This window comes from Pan troglodytes, chromosome 6 (assembly GCF_028858775.2).
Source record: "Pan troglodytes isolate AG18354 chromosome 6, NHGRI_mPanTro3-v2.0_pri, whole genome shotgun sequence".
NCBI classification, from domain to species: Eukaryota; Metazoa; Chordata; class Mammalia; order Primates; family Hominidae; genus Pan; species Pan troglodytes.
In genome coordinates this window covers 62,296,151-62,316,580 of record NC_072404.2, presented here as the reverse complement: position 1 = coordinate 62,316,580, position 20,430 = coordinate 62,296,151, and the positions used below count along the sequence as shown (strand labels likewise).

At 41.3% G+C, this 20,430-nt stretch overlaps 2 pseudogenes; both read left to right on the top strand.

Moving 5' to 3' along the window:
• Window positions 1-8,286: 8,286 nt before the first annotated feature.
• Window positions 8,287-17,252, top strand: LOC129144478 (60S ribosomal export protein NMD3-like; annotated as a pseudogene).
• Window positions 18,113-18,741, top strand: PANTROV1R-PS218 (vomeronasal 1 receptor panTroV1R-ps218 pseudogene; annotated as a pseudogene).

Sequence of the window (20,430 nt, the reverse complement as noted above, 5' to 3'; positions counted from 1 at the left end):
GAAAACAACATCTCGCCCTAGAAAAACATTTTGTTATTTGACCTGGTTACTGGGTCTACCACGGTCTGGTTCAAAGGAATTTACTCAATCCTGCTGCCAGCTGCCCACCTTCCAGAACATTCCATTCCAGCCACTCGGGTCTGATAAAAAAAGTTGCCTTTTTCCTGTATTTTAAAAATAATAGTACTCTCTTGCAGATCTACCAATATAATAAGTCCATTTAGAGTCAATAAGTAAATATTTCAAGAAACTAAAAATCCAAAACAAACTTATACATAAAAAAATTGTCTTCTGGACGGGCATGGTGGCTCACGCCTGTAATCCCAGCACTTTGGGAGGCCAAGGCAAGTGGATCACGAGGTCAGGAGTTCGAGACCATCCTGGCTAACACAGTGAAACTCCATCTCTACTAAAAATGCAAAAAAATTAGCCAGTCGTGGTGGCATGTGCCTGTAGTCCCAGCTACTCAGGAGGCTTAGGCAGGAGAATCGCTTGAACCTGGGAGGTGGAGGTTGCAGTGAGCCGAGATCACACCACTGCACTCCAGCCCAGGCAACAAAGGAAAAAAAAACTGTCTTCTACTTTCTTCATTCTGAGGTTTTGCTTTTGAGGTTCTACTCAGGAATGCTCTTCTCACCCCAATCCCTCGCCCCCATGTGTCTCACTCCTCCACCCCCTGGTGCTACCACCTGCTCTTCAGGCTGTGAAGAATTTTCCTCTTGAAGCCCTCCCAGATCCGACCAACCCATTTTTCTACCTCATCTATAGTTTGTTCAGGCCATTTGTCAATTTCTCATGTCTCTTCCAATCAGGCACTGTACACTCTATAACCCTAAAATAAATATTAGTTTTTTCTTGGCTTAAACCATTGTATTGAGTGGCTACTGACATTGTATTGCTGTATAACCTGTCACAGGTAGACCCTGCTTCCCTAGAGATCAGGGACTATGGCCTACTTCAAATTCCCTAACTGAATATAGAAGATTCCCAGTAAATATGAATTAATTGAAAACTATATGCTAAAAACTTTTATTAGCACACACACATAAAAAATCAGAAGATCTGGGCTGGGCGTGATGGCTCAGGCCTGTAATCCCAGCACATTGGGAGGTCGATGTGGGTAAATCACCTGAGGCCAGGAGTTGGAGACCAGCCAACATGGTGAAACCCCTGTCTCTACTAAAAATACAAAAATTAGCTAGGTATGGTGGCAGGTGTCTGTAATCCCAGCTACTTGGGAGGCTGAGACAGGAGAATCGCTTGAACCCAGAAGGTGGAGGTTGCAGTGAGCCGAGATCACGCCACTGCACTCCAACCTGGGTGACAGAGTGAGATCCCATCTCAAAAACATAAAAAATAAAAATAAAAAAATCAGAAGACCCACGTTCCCAATTCACCCAGCTGCATACGTTGTTCACCGTGTTTCCATAATCTTCTCAAAGAGCTACTATAGTCAATTTCCAATTACTTGTGTCACTGGGGAACACAAATAGTCTGAAAAATGAAACCCACAAATAATCCGTACATTTAATTTTAGTGGATGCTTCCAGCCAGTATGAAAATTTCCCACTGTGAATGTCACTGTTGTTCCTGCGCCTCCTCTCTGGCAGGGGCAAACATTGCCAAAAAAGTCATCTTAGCAGGAAGAAAGGAAAACCAGGGTTCGAAGGATCTGGGGACTGGCTAATCACAGCTAATCAGGCTGCAAGTAATGCAGCTTGACCGTGAGTCACAGGAGGCATTGCCCAGTGCGGTGGCAAAGGACAGAGTGGATTTGTAGGACCCCACCCTGAATTCCAACTCATAACAGCACTCTGACCCCTTAGGTGACCAGCTATGTGTAACCCTCGGCTAAATCAGCCAACTGTGCTGCCATTTCTTCATTCTGGGCTCTGCAGCAAAGATGCATGTGGAAAATAGTACAAGAGGCTGGGTGCAGTGGCTCACACATGTAATTCCAGCACTTTGGGAGGCCAAGGCAGGCAAATCACCTGAGGTCAGGAGTTTGAGAACAGCCTGGACAATATGGTGAAACTCTCTACTAAAAATACAAACATTAGCCGGGCATGGTGGCACACACCTGTAATCCCAGCTACTCGGGAGACAGAGGCACAAGAATCGCTTGAACCCAGGAGGCGGAAGTTGCAGTGAGCCAAGATCATGCCACTGTACTCCAGCCTGGGCAACAGAGCAAGACTCCATGTGCCAATTATACATATATATGTATATATGTATGTGTGTACTGATAGAAGATGTGTACATGTTATACATACATACAAAGCAAACACTGTGCCTTGGAAATATTAGATATGCTCAAAATGAAATGGGACTGATTTAAGCAGCATTCCATAGGGAAACTATCTATCAGAGCCTTGAATGCAAATGGCACTTGGGTCTACTCATTTCTGATGACTTTTAAAAATAACTAAAAGGCAGGGCTTGTTTTGTTTTTGTTTCTGTTTTTAGAGTTGGGTTCTCACTCTGTCACCCAGGCTGGAGTGCAGTGACTCTACCATAGCTCAGTACAATCTTGAACTACTGGGCTCAAAGTGATCCTCCCACTTCAGCCTCCCCAGTAGCTGGGACTACAGGCATGTGCCACCACATCCAGCTAATTTATTTTTATTTTTATTTTTTGTAGAGATGGGATCATACTATGTTGCCCAGACTGGTCAACAGTCTCAAGTGATCTTCCCTCTTCAGCCTCCCAAAGTACTGGGATTACAGGCATGAGCCACTGCACTCAGCCATTTGTTTTTTTAAATCCAGGCTGCCAAGTTAATATGCTTTATATTTTAAACATATTACATATGTTTATAAGTTTAAACATATAACAACTAATTTATTTCCTCTAGTCTCCTCTGAGTTGGGACTGTGTCAAATGTTGCCAACAACTTGCCTGAGGGCTGGCTCTATCCATAGAAGTGTTTGAGTGTTTGGCTCACCCAACGTGGTAGTCTCCAGTTCACCAGCACCTGCTCCTTGCCTACCTTTTTTTTTTTTCTTGAGACAGAGTTTCACTCTGTCACCCAGGCTGGAGTACAATGGTGTGAACTCAACTCACCGCAACCTCCACCTCCTGGGTTCAAGTGATTCTCCTGCCTCAGCCTCCCAAGTAACTGGGACTACAGGCATGCACCACCATGCCCAGCTAATTTTTTTGGATTTTTAGTAGAGACAGAATTTCACCATCTTGGCCAGGCTGGTCTCGAACCCCTGGCCTCAAGTCATCCGCCCACCTCAGCCTTCCAAAGTGCTGGGATTACAGGCAGGAGCCACCACACCCAGCCCTCCCCGCCTACTTCTCCCAGGGCACGGAGGGCACATGTCAATTGTTCTCATCACTTGACACCTGACCTCCCTACCAATTTTCATTCTCTACCTGGCTTCTCTAGGCATTAACATCTCCATTCTGCAGCCTACTGTACTTTCTAAATTGTAGCAAAAATATCTCCCATCCCACAGTTCTTCTTACAATGGTACTTCGATACTCTTTCCATCAAGATATAGAGGTCTAACTTCCTTTCTCTTGCATTTGGACATGTCTGTGGACTACAGTACAAGTGACACTATGTGACCTCCAAGGCTAGGGCAGTTTCCACCCAGTGAGGTGCTGGAGATTATACCAGCTCTTGAAAGCTAATTGTATACATCTCTTCCCAATTCTATGTTCAGTAGTTTGAAATTAGCCATGTTGGGATTATTTACTCCCTGGAAATTAGCAAACACTGCAAATTAGGGCTTTTTCTACCCCAGGAAGCCAATTGTTCAACATTGGCTAGCACTCTGCTTCACCTGCTTCTTTTGTGAGCTCACTCTCAGAACTAAGCCACCATGTTGTAAGGAAGCCTGAGCAGCTTGTGGAGAGGCCGAGAGGGAGGAAAACCAAGACCCCTGGCCCTCATCCCCCCCTGAGCTCCCAGCTCACTTCCAGAACCAACTTGCCAACCATATGAGAGAGCTGTCCTAAAGTAGATTCTCCAGCTCCCAGCTAATGCCACAAAGAGCAAAGACCAGCCTTCCCAAGGAACCCTGTCCAGTTGCAGATTCATGCAGAAAATTGCAAATTCATGAGAATCTGTTGAGGTTAGGGATGACTTGTTCAGCAGCAATAGTGACCAGAACATAGTTCTGGTCATGGTAGCTTGGAGTAGTTCATGGTAGCTTGGAGTAGTTCAGCTCTGCCTTGCATAGGCCCTTTCACCTTTAATCCACCAGCTTTGCTCTTGTTTTCTGGTTCCACAATATTTCACATCCAACGCAAATTCAAGTGCACTTGGCCATTTCTTTGGATCAAGGCTGACATCCTCCCCTCCAATAATTCCAGGATCTCTATCCCTAGCTGCTCACAGTTCAGCACCCAATGATTTGAGCTGGAGTTTGTCTGCTTCTGTTTTCCTGAATCTCTTGCTCCAGGTATTCCTGACTTGAAAGTGCACACTTCCGACAAAGCAGAAACCTAGAGAGTTCCACTCCTCTGTACCCACTGCTGTCGTTTGGAATGCTTTCTCTCTGGCTATTGCAAGGTACCTGACATTTTGGACAGAAAGAGGAAACATCCTTATTTAGCATTACCTGAAAAGTTTCCCTCTCTGTCATAAATTACTGAAGCTACCTTACTTCCCATAACTCACTTTCAGACATGACATCTGCCACAGTTTAAGTTTGTCCCCACCAAAACTCTTGTTGAAATTTGATCCCCAATGTGGCAGTGTTGGGGGGTGGGGCCTAGTGGGAGGTGTTTGTTTCCTGGGGGTGGGCTCCTCATGAATGGCTTTGTACGTTCTCCTGGTAGTGACTTCTCACTCTGGCAAGACTGGGTTAGTTCCCTCAAGTGCAGGTGGGTATAAAGCCAGGATGCCCCTTGCATTTTATCCCCTTGCACATGTCTGCTTTCCCTTTGACCTTCTCTGCCATGTTGTGATTCAGCACAGAATCCCATGCCAGAAGCCAGGGCCATGCCTTGAACTTACCAGCCTGCAGAACTAGGAGCTAAATAAACCTCTTTTCTTTATAAATTACCCAGTCTCAAGTATTCTGTTATGGCAACACAAAATGGACTAAGACACCACCCTTATGTGGCAGAACATGATTTTCTACTCACTTGTTTCATTTGTACCCATGTGTGAGTAGCATGAATAAGATTCTGTCCTTGTCTTCAAGGATTACCATCTACTGTGTATATATGCACTGAGGGAACTGGGGAAGACTTCTCTCTCTCCATCTGGGTTTTAATTCTTGAATAAAAGTGCAGTTGACAGGGAAGAAGGAAAGAAGGAAGGGAGGGAGGGAGGGAGGGAGGGGAAGGAGTGAGGGAAGGAGGGGAAGGAGTGAGGGAAGGAGGGAGGGAGGAAAGGAGGGAGGGAGGGAAAGAGGGAAGGAGGAAGAAAGAAGGGAGAGGGAAGGAGTGAGGGAAGGAGGGAGGGAGGGAAGGACGGAGGGAGGGAAGGAGGGAAGGAGGAAGAAAGAAGGGAGAGAGAAGGAAGGAAGAAAGGAAGGAAGGAAGAAGAAAGGGAAAGAAGGGAGAGAGAGAAGGAAGGAAGGAAAGGAGAGAAGGAAGGAAGGAAGGAGGAAAGGAAGGAAGGAGGGAAGGAAGGAAGGGACAGAGGGAGGGAAGGAGGAAGGGGGAGGGAGGGAAGGAAATATTCATTGCTTCTAGGCAGAAGGAAAAATATGGATAGGTTTGGAAAAGAGCAAGAATTTGGATATATTTAGAGCAAAAGGTACACAGAGAGTTCAGAAGATGGCTTGGTGTCAGATTAAGTTTGACCTTTATTCTACGGGCAATGTAGTTACTAAAAATAAGACAAAATGACATGATCTGATCTGCATTTTTCTAAAAATAACTCTCTCAGAGGCAGATTGGAAAATGGCTCAAAAGGGAACTTAATTGCAGGAAAGGAGGACAATCTGAAGGCCATTGTTTGGCTAGAGGCATTGAGGACTACAAATGAGGTGGTGACCATTGGAATGGAGGAGAGATGGGACTTGTGGGTTAAACATCAGAAGATTGGGGAGTGCTTGCATCTGGAGGCTGCAGGGAGGCTTGAAGGGATTGGACTGTATGGAGGAGGAAGAGGAGGAGCAGGAAGAGTTATGTAATGGTAGCAGAAGTAGCTTCAGCAGCAAACACATATATGACACTATATACCAAGCATTATTTTAAGGGCTTTACTGTATCATTATTTAATTCTCACAGCAATCCTGTGAAGTATATTTTATTATTATTATTATCTCAATTTCACAGATGAAGAAACTGAGGCACAGGGAGATGAAGTCACATACACGAAGTCACAGAGCTGGGATATTTAAATCGGGTTCTTAATGATTTCCCAGAACTGCCTCTCCAGGGAATTAACATGAGGCAGAGAATGCATAGGGTGACAATCAGACTATGAAGCAGTGGACCTAGCTCCTAGAGTGGGTGCCATGAAGATGAGGAGGAAAGGCCTTTTGACAGAAGAAACAGAGCTGGGTAAGAGTAAGATCTGAGGGACTACCAACCTCTACTTCCTTTCCCACCTCAGCCTTCCTAGCTTTTCATGACCAATGGCCTCCAAAACTCCCAGATAAAGGTTGACACTCTTGTTGAGTGTCATGACACCCATCAGCAACCATAGTTCTGCTGCTCTGGGATCCTGGCATGATCGCAAACTTTGGACCCAGTGTCTCAGCCCCACGTCCTCCATTGATGCCAAGCATACCTGGAGTCAATAGTATGGGGAAGCCCCCAAGAACAGCTTCCTTTCCTTCTTCTCCCACTGACCCTGCTGTGGAGCCAGTTGACAGCCCTGTCCTTGGCTCCATCACACGCTCTGCCAAGCTGGGCACTGTGTCTCTGGGCTGGGCACCGTGGTTCATGACTATAATCCGGGCACTTTGGGAGGCCAAGGTGGGAGGCTTGCTTGAGTCCAAGATGAGCTTGGGCAACACAGCAAGATCCCATCTCTACAACAAATAAAAAATAATTAGCCAAGGGGTGGTTCCAAGATGGCTGAATAGGAACAGCTCCAGTCTACAGCTCCCCACATGAGTGACACAGAAGACGGGTGATTTCTGCATTTCCAACTGAGGTACCAGGTTCATCTCACTGGGGCTCGTCGGACAGGGCGGGCAGGACAGTGGATGCAGCCCACCAAGTGTGAGCCGAAGCAGGGCGAGGCATCACCTCACCTGGGAAGTGCAAGGGGTCAGGGAATTCCCTTTCCTAGCCAAGGGAAGGGGTGACAGATGGCACCTGGAAAATCGGGTCACTACCACCCTAATACTGCACTTTTCCAACAGTCTTAGCAAACGGCACACCAGGAAATTATATCCCTTGCATGGCTCAGAGGGTCCCACCCCCACGGAGCCTCACTCATTGCTAGCACAGCAGGCTGAGATCGAACTACAAGGTGGCAGCGAGGCTAGGGGAGGGGAGCCCACTGCTGCTAAGGCTTGAGTAGGTACACAAAGCAGCCGGGAAGCTCGAACTGGGTGGAGCCCAACACAGCTCGAGGAGGCCTGCCTGCCTCTGTAGACTCCACCTCTGGGGGCAGGGCATGGCTGAACAAAATGCAGCAGAAACCTCTGCAGACTTAAATGTCCCTGTCTGACAGCTTTGAAGAGAGTAGTGGTTCTCCCAGCACGGAGTTTGAGATCTGAGAATGGACAGACTGCCTCCTCAAGTGGGTCCCTGACCCCTAAGTAGCCTAATTGGGAGGCACCCCCAAGTAGGGGCAGACTGATACCTCACACGGCCGGGTACCCCTCTGAGATAAAGCTTCCAGAGGAACGATCAGGCAGCAACATTTGCTGTTCAGCAATATTCGCTGTTCTGCAGCCTCCACTGCTGATACCCAGGCAAATAGGGTCTGGAGTGGACCTCCAGCAAACTCCAACAGACCTGCAGTTGAGGGTCCTGACTGTTAGAAGGAAAACTAACAAACAGAAAGGACACACACACCAAAACCCCATCTGTACGTCACCATCATCAGAGACCAAAGGTAGATTAAACCACAAAGATGGGAGAAAACAGAGCAGAAAAGCTGAAAAATTTAAAAATCAGAGCACCTCTCCCCCTCCAAAGGAACACAGCTCCTCGCCAGCAATGGAACAAAGGTGGATGGAGAATCACTTTGATGGTTTGAGAGAAGAAGGCTTCAGACGATCAAACTTCTCCGAGCGAAGGAGGAAGTTCGAACCCAACACAAAGAAGCTAAAAACCTTGAAAAAAGATTAGACAAATGGCTAACTAGAATAACCAACGTAGAGAAGTCCTTAAATGATCTGATGGAGCTGAAAACCATGGCACGAGAACTACGTGATGAATGCACAAGCTTCAGTAACCGATTTGAACAACTGGAAGAAAGGGTAGCAGTGATTGAAGATCAAATGAATGAAATGAAGCGAGAAGAGAAGTTTAGAGAAAAAAGAGTAAAAATAAATGAACAAAGCCTCCAAGAAATATGGGACTATGTGAAAAGACCAAATCTACGTCTGATTGGTGTACCTGAAAGTGACGGGGAGAATGGAACCAAGCTGGAAAACACTGCAGGATATTATCCAGGAGAACTTCCCCAATCTAGAAAGGCAGGCCAACATTCAAATTCAGAAAATACAGAGAATGTCACAAAGATACTCCTCGAGAAGAGCAACTCCAAGACACATAATTGTCAGATTCACCAAAGTTGAAATGAAGGAAAAAATGTTAAGGGCAGCCAGAGGGAAAGGTCGGGTTACCCACAAAGGGAAGCCCATCAGACTAACAGCTGATCTCTCAGCAGAAACTCTACAAGCCAGAAGAGAGTGGGGGCCAATATTCAACATTCTTATAGAAAAGAATTTTCAACCCAGAATTTCATATCCAGCCAAACTAAGCTTCATAAGTGAAGGAGAAATAAAATACTTTACAGACAAGCAAATGCTGAGAGATTTTGTCACCACCAGGCCTGCCCTGAAAGAGCTCCTGAAGGAAGCACTAAACATGGAAAGGCACAATCGATACCAGCCACTGCAAAAACATGCCAAATTGTAAAGACCATCGAGGCTGGGAAGAAACTGCATCAACTAACGAGCAAAATAACCAGCTAACGTCATAATGACAGGATCAAATTCACACATAACAATATTAACCTGAAATGTAAATGGGCTAAATGCTCCAATTAAAAGACACAGACTGGCAAATTGGATAAAGAGTCAAGACCCATCAGTGTGCTGTATTCAGGAGACCCATCTCATGTGCAGAGACATACATAGGCTCAAAATAAAGGAATGGAGGAAGATCTACCAAGCAAATGGAAAACAAAAAAAGGCAGGGGTTGCAATCCTAGTCTCTGATAAAACAGATTTTAAACCAACAAAGATCAAAAGAGACAAAGAAGGCCATTACATAATGGTAAAGGGATCAATTCAACAAGAAGGGCTAACTATTCTAAATATATATGCACCCAATATGGAGCACCCAGATTAATGAAGCAAATCCTTAGAGATCTACAAAAAGACTTAGACTCCCACACAATAATAATGGGAGACTTTACACCCAACTATCAACATTACACAGATCATGAGACAGAAAGTTAACAAGGATATCCAGGAATTGAACTCAGCTCTTCACCAAGCGGACCTAATAGACATCTACAGAACTCTCCACCCCAAATCAACAGAATATACATTCTTCTCAGCACCACACTGCACTTATTCCAAAATTGACCACATAGTTGGAAGTAAAGCACTCCTCAGCAAATGTAAAAGAACAGAAATTATAACAAACTGTCTCTCAGACCACAGTGCAATCAAACTAGAACCCAGATTAAGAAACTCACTCAAAACCGCTCAACTACATGGAAACTGAACAACCTGCTCCTGAATGACTACTGGATACATAACGAAATGAAGGCAGAAATAAAGATGTTCTTTGAAACCAATAAGAACAAAGACACAACACACCAGAATCTCTGGGACACATTTAAAGCAGTGTGTAGAGGAAAATTTATAGCACTAAATGCCCACAAGAGAAAGCAGGAAAGATCTAAAACTGACACCCTAACATCACAATTAAAAGAACTAGAGAAGCAAGAGCAAACACATTCAAAAGCTAGCAGAAGGCAAGAAATAACTAAGATCAGAGCACAACTGAAGGAGACAGAGACACAAAAAACTCTTCAAAAAATCAATGAATCCAGGAGCTGGTTTTATGGAAAGATCAATAAAACTGATAGACCACTAGCAATACTAATAAAGAAGAAAAGAGAGAAGAATCAAATAAAGGGGATATCACCACTGATCCCACAGAAATACAAACTACCATCAGAGACTACTATAAACACCTCTACGCAAATAAATTAGAAAATCTACAAGAAATGAATAAATTCCTGGACACACACACCCTCCCAAGACTAAACCAGGAATAAGTTAAATCTCTGAATAGGCCAATAACAGGCTCTGAAATTGAGGCAATAATTAATAGCTTACCAACCAAAAAAAGTCCAGGACCAGATGGATTCACAGCTGAATTCTACCAGAGGTACAAGGAGGAGCTGGTACCATTCCTTCTGAAACTATTCCAATCAATAGAAAAAGAGGGAATCCTCCCTAACTCATTTTATGAGGCCAGGATCATCCTGATACCAAAGCCTGGCAGAGACACAACCAAAAAAGAGAATTTTAGACCAATATCCCTGATGAACATCGATGCAAAAATCCTCATTAAAATACTGGCAAACCGAATCCAGCAGCACATCAAAAAGCTTATCCACCACAGTCAAGTTGGCTTCATCCCTGGGATGCAAGGCTGGTTCAACATACGCAAATCAATAAATGTAATCCAGCATATAAACAGAACCAATGAAAAAAACCATATAATTGTCTCAATAGATGCAGAAAAATCCTTTGACAAAATTCAACAACCTTCATGCTAAAAACTCTCAATAAATTAGGTATTGATGGGACATATCTCAAAATAATGAGAGCTATCTATGACAAACCCACAGCCAATATCATACTGAATGGGCAAAAACTGGAAGCATTCCCTTTGAAAACTGGCACAAGACAGGGATGCCCTCTCTCACCACTCCTATTCAACATAGTGTTGGAAATTCTGGCCAGGGCAATCAGGCAGGAGAAGGAAATAAAGGATATTCAATTAGGAAAAGATGAAGTCAAATTGTCCCTGTTTACAGATGACATGATTGTATATCTAGAAAACCCCATCATCTCATCCCAAAATCTCCTTAAGCTGATAGGCAACTTCAGCAAAGTCTCAGGATACAAAATCAATGTGCAAAAATCACAAGCATTCTTATACACCAATAACAGACAAACAGAGAGCCAAATCATGAGTGAACTCCCATTCACAATTGCTTCAAAGAGAATAAAATACCTAGGAATCCAACTTACAAGGGACATGAAGGACCTCTTCAAGGAGAGCTACAAACCACTGCTCAATGAAATAAAAGAGGATACAAACAAATGGAAGAACATTCCATGCTCATGGGTAGGAAGAATCAATATCGTGAAAATGGCCATACTGCCCAAGGTAATTTATAGATTCAATGCCATACCCATCAAGCTACGAATGACTTTCTTCACAGAATTGGAAAAAACTACTTTAAAGTTCATATAGAACCAAAACAGGGCCCACGTTGCCAAGACAATCCTAAGCCAAAAGAACAAATCTGGAGGCATCACGCTACCCGAATTCAAACTATACTACAAGGCTACAGTAACCAAAACAACATGGTACTGGTACCAAAACAGAGATATAGACCAATGGAACAGAACAGAGCCCTCAGAAATAATACCACACATCTACAACCATCTGATCTTTGACAAACCTGACAAAAACAAGAAATGGGGAAAGGATTCCCTATTTAATAAATGGGGCTTGGGAAACTGGCTAGCCATATGTAGAAAGCTGAAACTGAATCCCTTCCTTACACCTTATACAAAAATTAATTCAAGATGGATTAAAGACTTAAATGTTAGGCCTAAAACCATAAAAACCCTAGAATAAAACCTAGGCAATACCATTCAGGACATAGGCATGGGCAAAGACTTCATGTCTAAAACACCAAAAGCAATGGCAACAAAAGCCAAAATTGACAAATGGGATCTAATTAAACTAAAGAGCTGCTGCACAGCAGAAGAAACTACCATCAGAGTGAACAGGCAACCTACAGAAGGGGAGAAAATTTTTGCAATCTACTCATCTGACAAACGGCTAATATCCAGAATCTACAATGAACTCAAACAAATTTACAAGAAAAAAACAAACAACCCCATCACAAAGTGGGTGAAGGATGTGAACAGACACTTCTCAAAAGAAGACATTTATGCAGCCAACAGACACATGAAAAAATGCTCATCACCACTGGCCATCAGAGAAATGCAAATCAAAACCACAAAGAGATACCATCTCACACCAGTTAGAATGGCAATCATTAAAAAGTCAGGAAACAGCAGGTGCTAGAGAAGATGTGGAGAAATAGGAACACTTTTACACTGTTGGTGGGACTGTAAACTAGTTCAACCATTGTGGAAGTCAGTGTGGCGATTCCTCAAGGATCTAGAACTAGAAATACTATTTGACCCAGCCATCCCATTACTGGGTATATACCCAAAAGATTATATATCATGCTGCTATAAAGACACATGCACACGTATGTTTATTGCGGCACTATTCACAGTAGCAAAGACTTGGAACCAACCCAAATGTCCAACAATGATAGACTGGATTAAGAAAATGTGGCACATATACACCATGGAATACTATGCAGCCATAAAAAAAGATGAGTTCATGTCCTTTGTAGGGACATGGATGAAGCTGGAAACCATCATTCTCAGCAAACTATCGCAAGGACAAAAAACCAAACACTGCATGTTCTCACTCATAGGTGGGAATTGAACAATGAGAACACATGGACACAGGAAGGGGAACATCACACACTGGGGCCTGTTGTGGGCTGGGGGGAGTGGGGAGGGATAGCATTAGGAGATATTCCTAATGTTAAATGATGAGTTAATGGGTGCAGCACACCAACGTGGCACATGTATACATATGTAACTAACCTGCACGTTGTGCACATGTATCCTAAAACTTAAAGTATAATAATAAAAAAAATAGAAAATCTGTTTACTTGTTTGATTGTTATTTACGGCCTTATAATAAAACTTATCAAGCACATTACAATAATAAAAATGTTATCAAATATACCATCTGCTACTCAGTTGTCATATGAATTTTCTATTGTATTTGATAAAATAGTGAATAAATTATCATTTGGTTTCCATTAGAAAATTGTGATACTTAATAAGTGCAAGAGGTTGATTTGGGAGGTGATCCCAGGAAGTACAAAGAGGACAGGGAGAGAAGTGAGACAGAAAAGAGTGAAAAGTCAATGAAGGCTATATCTTCAATCGAATTGATTTTTATTTATATTTTTTTGAGTGTTGAGTCAAAACTCCAAAATTGCCACATGCCTGTGGTATATTCCTTGTATAATTTGTTAACTCAGGGATGAGCTATTACTTCATTCCTGCAGAAGTTGTTCAATTTAGTGTGCATCTGGATCACTTGGAGGGTTTGAAATATCACAGATTACTGGGCCTCTCCTTCATGTCTTGCTCTGCAGTTCTTGTCCGTGGCTCAAGAATATTCTTTCATTTTTTTTTTTACAAGTTCTCAGGTGTTTCCAATGCTGCTTATTCAGGTAAATGACTTGGAGAACCAATATCTGGGTGCATATTGTGTGTCTTCTCCAGCAAGGATATTGGCCCACAGAAGATGCAGTCAGAGACACAGGTGTCTGAATGGTTTTAAGTAGGCTTTGGTGTTGGTTATCCAAATGTGATAGTGGGGTCGTGTGTGTTGGAGTTCTCCTGTGGTTTCACCTTAGAAGCCTGAGGACTGTTCCTGCTCCATAGCAATCAGTTCACTATACACTCAGAGCATAAGTGTGCAACCTGGATTGGAATCTAAACTTTAGTGTCTCAGACAATGGATGTCTGCTGTGTGTGAAAATAACTGAATGGGCCGGGTGTGGTGGCTCATGCCTGTAATCCCAGCATTTTGGGAGGCTGAGACAGGCGGATCACCTGAGTTAAGAAGTTCAAGACCAGCCTGGCCAACATAGTGAAACCTCATTTCTACTAAAAATACAAAAAATTAGCCAGGCGTGTGGCACGCACCTGTAATCCCAGCTACTGGAGAGGCTGAGGCAGGAGAATTGCTTGAACCTGGGACGTGGAGGCTGCAGTGAGCCAAGATCACACCACTGCACTCCAGCCTGGGCAACAGAGTGAGGCCCTGTCTCAAAAAAAAAAAAAAAAAAAAAAAAGGAAAAGAAAAGAAAATAGCTGCATGAACCATTGAGAGTCTAAGAGAAGAGACAATTCAAAGACAGGGCCTTTCAGAAGAGATAATTGACTAGAATTCCTCCTGTTGCTGTGGGGACTTCATGGGGGAGATGTGGAAAAGATGATGGTGGTTGCACTGGAGGTTAGAGGTATGAGGTCAAATCCAGGCCTATGAGAGAGGCTTCATTTTTCTGGACACTGCTTTTCACATCCAGATGAGCCTCCTTATGGTAATTTCCTTGATTAGCAAAATCTCACCCAGGGGGCTAGATTTGTTTTGCCATTTCAGGGAAAGCTGTGGGTTGTAGCATTGGCTCCTTGGGACCACTTTTTGTTCTCCCCTATTTTACCAACTTTGACATTTTCTTTCAATGGATGCCTTCAGAAATATTTAATCTTTATGCAGAGTGCAGCAGCTTATGCCTGTAATCTCAGCCCTTTGGGAGGCTGAGGTTGGCAGATCACTTGAGGCCAGGAGTTCAAGACCAGCCTGGCCAACATGGCAAAACCCATCTCTATGGAAAAGAAAATGCAAAAATTAGCCTGATGTGGTGGTGCACACCAGTAGTTGCAGCTATTTGGGAAGCTTAGGCACAAGAATCACTTGAACTTGGGAGGCTGAGGTTTCAGTGAGCTGAGATCATGCCACCGCACTTCAGCCTGGGTGACAGAGCAAGAACCTGCCTCAAAAAATTAATTTTTACTGCCTATGTTTTGGGTAAAATTATTTAAATAGATTTCTCATCTCACATCCAATCACCTTTCTCAAATTATGAATAGGTTTGAGAACTTTTATTTTTAGGCAATATTTGTTTGTGTTTAAAATAATTTGCCCACTTTTGTTAGTTTTGTTTTGTTGGAGTTTTTATTAAAATAAATTATCTGCTTACAGAATACACTGTAATTCATTATATAGTCTCTAATTAATTTTCACTTTGTTGCTGTTTAAACTTTTAGAAAAAATAACATTGAAATGTATTAATCTTATCCTAAATTACTTTGATGTTTTATTTTATACTTACAGAAGCCTTCCCAAGTAGCACATAAAATTCTCATGCTTAAGTTTGTTTTTCTCATGTTATTTGTGTTTGAATCAATCATCTATCAGTTAGTAATATATTTTTTAAAATATTATTTAAGAACTGTGTGTATTCTTACACAATGATAATTAATTACTTTCTATTTTTTGGTTTATAGTATTTGCCTATTATTATACTAAAGCTGACAACTTCCCTTTTTAAAATAGTGGTGAAACACACATACTATAAAATTTACCATTGTATCTATTTTAAGTGTACATTTTAGAAGTAATAAATGTATTCACATTACTGTACAATCATCATAACCATCCACCTCCAGAACATTTTTTATCTTGGAAAAGTGTAACTCTGTACCCATTAAACAACAATCTCCATTTTCCCTTCCCCCCGTCCTTGGCAACCACTATTGTACTTTCTGTCTTCATGCATTTACCTATGCCAGGTACCTCATAAAAGCTGAACTACTTAGAATTTGTTGTTTTGTGGCTGGTTTATTTTACTTGACATAATGTCCTTAAGGTTAATGCATCTTGTAGCATGTGTTAAATTTTTTGGTGTTTTTTTTGTTTTTTTTTGTTTTTTTGGTTTTTTTTAGACAGACTCTCCCTCTGTCGCCTAGGCTAGAGTGCAGTGGTACAATTTCGGCTCACTTCTTTCTCTGCTTCCTGGGTTCAAGCGGTTCTCCTGCCTCAGATTCCCGAGTAACTGGGACTACAGGCACCCGCCACCACACCTGGCTAATTTTTGTATTTTCAGTAGAGATGGGGTTTCACTAAATTGGCCAGGCTGGTCTTGAACTCCTGACCTCGTGATCTGCCTGCCTTGGCCTCCCAAAGTGCTGGGATTACAGGTATGAGCCACCATGCCCAGCCTATTTTTTTTTTTAAGATAAACTATATCCCATTCTATGTGTGAGAATGGAAGGTCCTGACCTAAGCAATTTTGGAAAACAGTACTTTAATTGGATACTGTAAAACTCAAGAACTATACAAAAACACTGTATTCTAGTTGAACAATTTGCTTCCCAAAAGGGTATGGACTAGCAATTCTGAGTCTACTTTACACGTTTGTGTATGTCTACAGACACACACACACATACACACACACACACACACTTGTTCCAATATGCAAGGATAAAGTTGTCTGTCTCCAAAACTGGTACAAAGCCTGGGAAATATGAACCAGATTTGTGTGTGTATTCGAGTAACCAGTGCCATTCACCTCACTGATCCAAACATCCTACAAGTTGCAGATATTGATGGGAGTACTTTCTGGAGTCACCCTTTCAATAGTTTATGTCACCCCAAACAGCTAGAGGAGTTTATTGTGATGGAGTGCAGCATAGTCCGAGACATAAAATGTGGTGCAGATGCTGGAATGATGTAAAAAAGCATACCCTCAGGGAAGTCTGGGTACAGAAGACATCTGAAATGAATACAGATAAACAGTATTTTTGTCGTACTCATTTGGGACATCTTCTAAATCCTGGAGAGCTGGTGTTAGGGTTTGATTTGGCCAGCTGTAATTTAAATGATGAGCATGTCAATAAAATGAACTCAGATAGAGTTCCAGATGTGGTATGAATCAAGAAGGACTAAGACTGGACCAAACATCAGTGATGTAGAAACTGGAAATTGAAGGAGTTTGCGAGAGAGAGAACATGGATACAGATGATGAAAGGCAATACCAAGATTTTCTTGAAGATCTTGAAAAAGATGAGGCAATTAGAAAAAATGTCAACATTTACAGAGAGTCAACCATCCCTGTGGAAAGCGATGATGATGAAGAGCACCTCGAATTAGTCTGGCTGAGATGCCTGAAGACCTTCATATTTCCCATGATGCCACTGGTGAAGAAGGTGCATCAATGACGATATAATGAAACGTTGTAGACTGTTTCCACATACGTGGGCTTAAGAAGTTGGACAAGATGACCTTAAGTGTCTCTTCCATCTATGCCTCCAGATTTCAAGAGGAGAAATTAAGTTTTAAACCTGAATAAACACGATTGTTTTGATTGCTCACTCAAAGCACTGAAAAACATGGAGGGCTTTGAAGTTTTAGATAATAAACGATTGTGGAGAATGTAATTATTATTGTTATTTAGGCTATTTTACATGTGAAATTTTATCACTGTGCTTTTTTATATGAGGCACTATAGTATTTTCACATAGTATAGTACCCTGGATGTAAAAGCTAAAAAATTGTGATTCCTTGGACATTCACTAAATCTTCAAGCAAAAACACATTTTTACATTCTTTTTACATTGATTACTTTAGTGAAAGACCATATGAAAAATCATTTTTAATATTGTTAATATTGTTACATACTTTGGTCCACTTTACATCATTTTTATGTTCTTGAGGTAGGGAAATTAGGGTTCAGTTTATCACTGGATATTCGGGAGGCAAGTCAATCTTTTTTATTTCCTTATAAAATTAACATCTTCAAAAGCTGTTAAACAGAGGGTTGTCTTAATTTTTATTGCAGTAGAAGGAAATATATTTAAAATATTTATAGATTTGTAGCAAATAGAGACTCATTATTTAAAGATTAAATAACAATTTTTTCTTTTGTTATTTTTGCCAATATAAGGCAGTAGCTGCATATGTCATATAAATGTCTTCCTACTACGTCAAAAATGTTGCTTTTAAAATGTTTGTTTATAAATTGAGAAGGAAGGAATTTTCTCTCTGTAAGTTTCTATCATTGAACACACCACCATCAAAAAGAACATTAGAATCCGGCATGAAGATAATGACTAGTAAAAATGAGGTACATACATTATAAAACCATTAATCAGATTTGAATGAGGAATGCTTTCCACATCCTTGAAAGAAAAACTGTGGCTTGGGTTTTAAAGTGTTCTGAGAATGAAGTATTAAGATCTTATTTCTATAGGCAAGATCAGACTTACTAAGTATGCCACAACTAACAGCTGATTCATTCATTCTATGTGTGCCACTAAATAAAGAGATTGAGCAAGTAAAAAAAAAAAAATCTCCCCAAGAGTCTCTCCAGAAAAAAAGGGCCGCCAAGACCATCTTGCTGTTGGTGAGTTTCTTTGTGGTCACGTACTGGATGGATTTGAGTCTCTCATCCTACTTGATCCCGATATCAACCTATGACCCAGTCATCCTGGGTGTCCAGAGGTGTGTGACCAGTGCCTATGCCACTGTGAACCCTTTGGTGCTAATAAGGTCTGAAAAAAGGATAATTGATATTCTGCAAATGATGAGACAGAAGTGTCACATATTTTTTCTTTGAAAATAATTATCTGAAAAAGATATTCTAACACCAGTTAAATTATTGAAGTATCAGAAAATTTGATATTTTATTTCATTACATTATATAGAGTTTAACACTGTTATTTTATGTTAATCATTTGAAAACTGATGCTGCCAAAGACTTGAGGGATCCTTTAGTTCATTGTCCACCATGATTTGATAGCCCAATATGTTTGCAGTTTCTTGCATTTCATTTTGATTCCTTGAACTTCATTTTAAATTTTTTTCTTTTTGAAGTGTATTCTTAATAAGCTCATGTTGGTAATAAGATTCCTCATTTTTTTGCCTTTGGAAATCATTTAGTGCATCCTCACTTATTCAAAATATGTTAATGAAGTATCTAATTATTGGTTGAACAGTAACCTCACAGCACTCTTACTTATTTCTCTGTTTTCTGGCTGAACACAGGCTGTGGAGACTTTGCTCTCACCTTCATTGATTCTCCCTGCTTTTCTCTCTCATGGTTTTAAATATTTTTTTCTTTTCTTTGGTGTTACGCAGTTTGACTTTTATTTCTGTTGAGTATTTTTTGTTGGTGGTCACTTTTAATCACAATACACTTCTGCATTCAAGGGTTCCTATCTGATATTCAGTTTCAGAAATGTATAAATATTTGTTATTAGTGTGATTTGTTATTTGTATGTAAGCTAGTGAAACCAATGTGTTTGATTTCATCTCATTTTATTCTTTGTACATGTACAATCATATTTGTATTGTGATCATTTTGTTTTTCTGTAGTTCTTTTATTTATTCATCTCAGTATTCTAGTTCACTAATCCTGTTGTTATTAACTTGGTTTAATAATTAAACCATACATTGTATATTAAATTTATTTAAGTTTCAGTTGTTCAATTTCTATTTGAGTCTTTGCAAAACATGCCTGTTTTGTGTGCGTGCGTGCGTGTGTGTGTGTGTGTGTGTGTGTGTGTGTGTGTTTGAGACAGAATCTCTCTGTCATCCAGGCTTGAGTTCAGTACTGGTCATAGCTCACTGCAACCTCAAATTCCTGGTCTCAAGAGATCCTCTCACCTCCACCTCCCCAGTACCTGACACTACAGGCACACACCACTGTGCCTGGCTTATTTTTTTTATATCTATTTATTGTAGAGACAGCTTTTGCTTTGTTGCCCAAGCTGGTCTCAAACTCCTGGCCTCAAGTGATCTTCTTGCCTTGGCCGCCGCAAAGTGCTTGGGAGTACAGGCATGAGCCACAGCCCCCAGTGCCCGCTTTAGAACTTCATGTGTTTTCAAAATTATTTTGATATTCTCTTTCCCCATTTGTGTTACTGAATTATTTTAAATATGTTTCCAATCTATGAAGTTTATGTGATGTATAATTTCTTCTTTCCCTTTTTTGGGTAGCTTATTTTGTGTGCTTCATAATTTACAATTTCGTTCTTACCTTGCAGTCTCACATTTGGGATGGCCCTGGTTAGCAATTTTATTCCAAGGGGCAGAGTGGACGATCCTCACAGGCTTAAGGTCTGTGTAATCAGCCCTGCAATCAGAGCTGTCTCTGAAGGCGGCTCTAACTTCTCACTTTCATGACTGTTAATTTGCCTCCTGATTCACTTCTAGTCGTGGGAAGTTCCCATATTTTTCTATCCATTCTGCTGGGAAGTTTTAGAATTCTTGTAAAATTTAAAGATTTTTAAGTTACTACATTAAATGACCTTTGAGAATATGTTATTCTGTACTAAAACATCAAATGTACACACGTGTTATGAGTAAAAATTTTTACATAAATATTTTGTGTAGAACAGTGCCAC